This window comes from Amblyomma maculatum, chromosome 1 (assembly GCF_055883805.1).
Source record: "Amblyomma maculatum isolate TAMU_Amacu chromosome 1, ASM5588380v1, whole genome shotgun sequence".
In the NCBI taxonomy this organism is placed as follows: Eukaryota; Metazoa; Arthropoda; class Arachnida; order Ixodida; family Ixodidae; genus Amblyomma; species Amblyomma maculatum.
The window spans coordinates 188,754,412-188,761,520 of NC_139344.1; the positions used below are offsets into that span (position 1 = coordinate 188,754,412).

Genomic DNA, 7,109 nt, shown 5'->3' on the forward strand with positions numbered 1-7,109 from the left:
GCGTGCGCGAGCGTCACCGTTCGCGCCACTAGAAAGTATTCTAGTTCACTATTGGATTGGATTGGCTCCTGCTCATTTCAGATTTTTTTTTTTTTTTTATGGTAGTATGGTCAGAACACTATATGGTGGCTAACGGTAGGTTCTCGCTGGGGTGATGCTACATTCACGAATTCACATTCACAATCACACCAAATCAGTCTAGGGGCGGGGCCTCCGCTCTTCACGTGACCATTGACGTCATGGCGTCGGCAAAAAATGATATAATAAAAAAAGTGTGCTCCGCGGGGTTTTTTCGGCCGTCGATTCGCGCGCGCGCTTCTCGATCTTTATCCGTTCCACTGTTTCCTCGCGAACACGAATGACGCTCCTGAGCGTGCTCCTGAGCGTCAGGAGCTCATTTTGCGGCGCTACCTTAGCGACATACATGAGGAAGGAGGCTACCGACATTGATACATGAAATGCGAAGAAGATTTTAAAAAAAGTTGGAGAGATCTCTAGCGGCTGACAACGGACTTCACGAGAGTTTGACGCGTCACCCAAAGGTAAGTTCCTTTCACAGTGACGGCGCTTCTAGCCAGTAATATATGTATGTGTATACGCATGCAACACCATTTTTCTTGTGCCATTTAGCTGCAGCACGACAGCAGAACGCTAGAATTAAGGCGAGCTGTGTAATGCTGTAATGTGAACTTTATACAGTACATAAGAGCAACAATTTCGCTTTTCGTTTGTAGCAAGGATTGCGTAAAATTTATTTGCGTGCGCGCGCGCGAAAGAGAGAGAGAGAGTGTGTGCATGGGTGTGTATGTGTGTGTGTGTGTGTGTGTGTGTGCGTGTGTGTGTGTGTGTGTGTGTGTGTGTGTGTGTGTGTGTGTGTGTGTGTGTGTGTGTGTGTGTGTGTGTGTGTGTGTGTGTGTGTGTGTGTGTGTGTGTGCGTGCGTGCGTGCGTGCGTGCACGCGCGCGCGCGCGCGTCGAGTCATTTATACGAACCTGATGAATGCGTGCCTCTTAATTTTTCAGCACGATACATGTTCTCCACGATTCATCATATGACCGAAAAAGTCTTATGGACGTGCCTCTCCGGGTAGAGAAAGTAGTTCTAAAAGTCTGCATCCTCGCCGAAGAATAATTGAAGAGTGACAGCGCGGTATGTGCAAGATTTTGAAGTTGGTGATGGTTATATCTAGCTGATTTTCTTTTTTTTTTTTATTCAACTAGTATTAAGAATTTAGCCTTTCACCTGTTTGCCTGTAACTGCCTGTAAATATACAAATCTGCATGCACATGCATATAAATTCAAGGCTTATATCAGGTGCCCTATATATATATATATATATATATATATATATATATATATATATATATATATATATATATATATATATATATATATTCATCTTGATGGCCATGAAGTACTCGGTATTTCTTTGTTGAAGCGCGTGGGGAGAAAAGGTTAAAAATTGTTGACGGCAGCTTAATAATGTTAAGTGAATTTATTATTACAATATATAGGTAGTAAAGGCGGTATTATGTATATAATCATCGGCGGCAAAAATTTGCAGGAAACGAGAAAATAATATTTTCTGTAAAGTGCCGCATATGTGTCACAGCATATATGCGGGTCCAACTTTTATCTCTTTGATACCAGTTACATACATTGGTCTTCGATTCCATGACGCGTCCTGAAAAGTTTCGTCCCCGATAGTACAACGAACAGAGCTTGATGCGAGAGCATCGACCGCGTCAGCATTCCATGACCATAAACAGTTAAAAATTAGACTCAACAGAAACCTCTTGGGCTGTAGTGTCTGAGCCAGCAGTTCCTACAAGGTCTTCGGAAATGCATAGAAAAATTGTGAAAGTTTGGGAAAAGTGCCGTTCAATTCTCTATCATTGTCATGACGAGGAAGTTCTCTTTGAAATGAATGATTTTTTTTTTTTTTACTATGCTTTCAGAAGGCTATCAGTTCTGTGCCAGAGAGTTCTGGCTTGTATGTGTGAAGTTCATCAGTAAAGGGATGTTCATCTCTGAAGCCTCTCCCTAAACGAAGGCACTTGCACGACAAATGACACCATTACAATCATGGGCTTAGAAAGGCACAGTTGTGCCCTATCTCTCATTTCACCAAATAATTCAGCAGTTTTTTTTTACTGAAGGATATGGGACAGTGTCTCAGTAACCTGTGATTTATTGATAATGACGCCTTGCAAAGTAACTCAGAGGATGAATTTAGACATGCAAGGTATAACAATAGGACTAAAATTTTATATGAAGAAATGAAAGTAACACTTAACAGGCTAGGATAGCAAACAGGAGTTTATGATAGGTAGCAAGGATCTGGAAGTGGTTAAGAAATATGTCTTCTTAGTACAGGTATAGCAACCGCCTGTCTCTTCGATGGCAGTCAAATAACTAGAAAAATAAAATTGATGTATTAAATTCGGCAGGTACTAGCTCTCAGATAATGAATGGCAGCTGCCCATTAGTATCCCTCTAAAAGGAAATAGTATTTGTGATAGCTGTATCTTTTTGGTACTCGCCTATAGGGCTACAATAAAGAGGCTAATAAAAAGATTTCAACATAATGTTTAGACAATGCAGATAGCATTGCTATAGAAAACGATAGGTTTGACACTAAGCGACAGTAAGTGAGCAGAGAGAGTGGTCAGGAATAAATGTGAGTTATTAATATTCTAGTTTAAACCAAGAAGAAATGGACATGACAGGAAATGGTGGAAATGGTGTGCATTGAAAAGCGCTCATAATACCTACAAAAAGAAGAGTGTTTACCATGTTATGGCATTAATGCTATGCATACACCTGAGTCACATGCACTGTATGCCATGTGTGGATTATCCTTTCTTTAGGTTGGTCTTTACAGACAGTGCAAGCTATATATCTGGAAATTAGAGTATGTTTCTCATGTATTTTTTATTGCATGCATAGTTCATCTATGTTTGTTTTTTAATTTCTGCACATGCCTTCATTTTTTTCCTTTTTGTAATGAAATTGCATTCATTCAAATGTAACTAATGTAGATAATAAATAAACTTGAATTTTCAACGACTTTGAAGTCTTCTCTGCATATCATGCCTTCTTCGAGAAAATCAATGCATCGATTGCTTTTACTTGCATAGAAAAGTTGATGCATGGTGTGAAAGCTACAGGTACTGTATGTTCTGCTAAATTTATGAAGTGTATGAGGCTATGCTTTCAGTTCTGATTTTTTTTAACTATATCAGGCAGAAATCTTCACCATTTAGGGTATAGTTTATGGAAAAATTCTTAGTTGGTTCCAGCTAGAGCCAGTTATGTCCAGAATAGCCCCACGAGCTTAACTAGCTGGTCAAAATTTTTGTCCGGTTTAAAAAAAATTTCATTCTTTAAATTAGAACAGTATGGTCGAATGAGAGCAGGCATAATAAAAATGCAGCTTTGATGAATGGTAAACATTTCTGTTATAGTTAGCTTATCAGCTCGGCTTAATTTTCTTTATTTCTTTTTCTTAACGGTTTAATTAATATTGTTAATTAAGTGGACGCAAAACATTTTTCTCTGCCCAGGATATGGTATTGAAGACTGCATGAAACGCCTGAGCTGCAACTAGAAGAAAATATGATGGGCAGGATCGATGGGATCAACTAAGATCCGGAGAGTAAAATGGATATATATGTGCCAGCTGGTGAATTCAATGACGACCCCATCATGAAGGTTCTGTGCATGATCGAGGTAAGTGCCGACGAAACGCCACTTGGATTAAATGATAGCTAAAATGTACCATTTTATTAGCTGCATGGAATTAAGTTGCGCAATATATAGCTATAGACGATCGATAAGCCTATAATTTAGACGATCGAAGTAGCTCCGCAAATGCGCGGTTCGAATGATCACAATTAAAGGTATCGTTCAAAAACAATATTTAAAAGCTCACATCGAGTGCACATAGTAAGTTTGTATAATCATCACTCACATTTCTTTTGCCGCAGCTATATTATAGTGTGAAACAGAACGAGATTCGCGCGCTCTTTCGGCGAAGACTTGCAAAAAAAAAGGTAAATAAATAGCTGGAAAGACTGATTATGCTAGCATAATGAATTTTAAGTGCCCGCTGCTAGCAATTGCCACAACGTACGAGTGCTGGGTACACAAGTTGAAGCAGGCGACTTACCTCGGCCGGCGACGCTATCCACGCCGCCGCGCGCCGCAGCAAAGCTTTTTTTTTTTTAGAGCGCAGCTCTTCGGCGCTCGTTTCTGGGTTTCGCGTCAGCGTCGACCGCGTCGGCCTCGTAACCAGCTCCGCCCCCCCCCCCCTTCACCCCTCCCCCGCCCCCAGTTCGAGCCGGCGCTTCGGCAACCGGAGCCTCGCAGGAAGAGGGGAGGAGGGGTACACTCAGCGGCGAGCGATGGGGGCAGGAGCGCGCGCAGCAACCGGAGAACACGAGGAAAGGAAGGGGGGGGGGGGGGGGCTCGCCGGAGGCAGCGCTAGCAGCGACTGACTGATGCCGCTGCCGCCGCTAGCGAGTCAAGACAACGTGACTGCGTAGAATAATAATAATTGGTTCACAGGAAGGGAAAGGCGCAGTATCTGTCACACTTGTGTCTGTGGACACCTGAACTGTGCCGTAAGGGAAGGGAGGAAGGTGAGAGTTAAAGTTGAAAGAGAGAAAGAGGAGCCGTAGTGGAGAGCTACGGAGTAATTCGCATAGCACACGGACGCCTCTTCGTTTCGCCTCCATCGAAACGCAGCCGCCGAGGTCGGGTTCGAACCCGGGTATTCCGGCGTAGAACACCGTCGCCGCCATGCAGAAAGAGGAGGAGGGGTCCCCGTCTTCCTGCGTGGCAGCGAGGGTGCTCTCCGGTTGCCGAAACGTCGGCTCGCTATCAGCGGATCACGGTGCGTGCATCTTGTTTTCACTCGCTTTACGAGCTAGCGGCGTCAGCGGCATCAGTCAGTCGCTGCTATCTGTTCGTCGCGCAACGTTCCTATGGGCCCACGCGCTGCTTCCCGCAACCTTCCGATAACTCAATTGCTCTCTTCATTTCTCCGACCACAAAGCTTCTTTCATGACAGCCAAGAACTGTTAGTGGAGTGTTTCTTGATGGCATATGTTTGAAAAATTAAAAAAAGTTCTCTGTAATTATACATACGTGTCTTGCTCGAAATCTTTGCCTCAATCTATCGAAAAGGTGAAACAGCTGATAAGCTGCGCTCAAATTTCGCATTAGGAAGTAACGTAATCGTGGGCAATTTTTTCCTTGTATGCTTTTTGCCGACACGATGACATTTTTGGTCACGTGAAAAGTGGAGGCCCCGCCCCTAGACCGATTTGGTGTGAATGTAGCATCACCCGTTCTCGCTGCGCCGTCACCGCCGACGGAAACCGATCGGCGCGCCGCCGCCGCCGCCGTTTTCTTTCGCGTGGTTGGCGCCACCGAGTTATATATTAACTAACTGACAGCGGGCAGTTTAAACAGATATAGAGGATTTTTAAGGCGGAAACCATTCTATACTTCGTCTCACAATATATCTGCAGCACTGCGAAAGGCAGAGGAGCCCTTGCAATTGTGCTCCTAAGCGTCTCTCGCCCCTGCGCACTATAATAGAGAATTGTGCTCCTACTGTCACCCCCACCAATTTGGAGGGCGAGAGGCGCGTAGGAGCACAGTTGCCTATTGTAGTTCGCGTGATCCTGATTGGACCGGGGTGTCTCTGCCTTTCGCAGTGCTGCAAACATCTTGTGAGACAAAGTATAGGCTGGTGGAGCGAAAATCTGCGCGTGATCTGTGCGTTATTGATCTGTGCGCTAATGTGTCATTCGCAAATAGCGGACATGTGATGAGGGAGATTAAGAATGAAAACGATTGATGGTGATAGGTAATGAATAAAAGTTATAGACACCGATAGGGTTAATAACTAATGCTAATGACTAATCACGATGATTAATAATGACTAAAGATCAATTGTAATGACCAATATGTCAAACTACGGCTGGTAATGACCGCACCTGATTGAAAATGAATAAAAGCACTTAGCTATGAGCGGTAATGACTACAATGACTAGGCATGACTAATAATAATTACGAAACGACCAAGATGTCAAGACGACTTGAAATGACTGCCATTCATTGGGAATAAGTAAAATCACCAGGTAGAGACTCATCATGACTGCTAATGACTATGAAAAGACCAACATGTCCAACGAAGACTTGTAAGGACCGCAACTCATTGGAATGAGTAAATGTGTTGTTGTTGTGGCTGTAGGAAGAAGGAAAAGAAAATGCACGGGCCTGCTACTGGCTCTGTAGCTGAGCCACCTCCGCTGCCTTGTGCAGACAGAAGAGAAATAGAGAAGAAGGAAAAGGAAGAGGGAATGAAAGACGGGCGCCGCAACAGCCGTCGTCCACCACCAGCGGTGGCGGATGCAATGACGGCCTACAACAGATAAAAATTCGGTGCCAGGCTAGCCGCCACCGCAAGTGGCGGTGGCCCACCTGTACCAGCCTCATTAGGGGAGATCACTGAGTAAATGGGCTTAGCTTTGAGTGGTAATGACTACAATGACTAGTCATGATTCATCATGACTACGAAACGACCAATAGTCACGACTGAACGACTGAACTGAACTGAAGAGGTCCTCTAATTTTTTTTTTTTCAGTACATCCAGCTGCGCTTAATATTTTGGTTTGCCTTCTTCAATTTCAGTCTCAGGCTTAGAACCAAGTAATTTCGTAGCAAGAGAGAAGAAACAAAATAAAAAAGCCACAAAAGTCAACGACGTGATCAGGGACTCCGACGAAACGTTTTTAGAGGGGACGAGGGGGTCAAGCTTTGCCGTTTTTATTTCATTTTCATATTTTTAATTATACTTGATGTCTACTTAACTTTGTACTTTGTTACTTGCTGCCTAGCAGAAGCTCCTCCACGGATGTCATTGGAGTGAGACAATTTGAAATTCGAAATAAATACAAAAGATGGCTTTTAAAGACAAACACAGAAACGCCGAATGTCGTTTTACTCCTGCCGTAAGTGTACGATAGCTTAATTTGGCCCTCAGTGTTTATATAGTGGCTTTTCTCCCTTCTGGAAGAAGGAGCTCCTTCCAGTAA

The 7,109-nt window shown here is 43.6% G+C and overlaps 1 long non-coding RNA gene across 1 annotated transcript; it reads left to right on the forward strand.

Moving 5' to 3' along the window:
* Nucleotides 1–365: 365 nt before the first annotated feature.
* LOC146205186 (uncharacterized) lies at nucleotides 366–3,725 on the forward strand. The gene is made up of 3 exons (XR_014703153.1): nucleotides 366–542; nucleotides 1,022–1,148; nucleotides 3,566–3,725. It is a non-coding gene; the product is annotated as an uncharacterized LOC146205186 (long non-coding RNA).
* The last annotated feature ends 3,384 nt before the right edge of the window (nucleotides 3,726–7,109 follow it).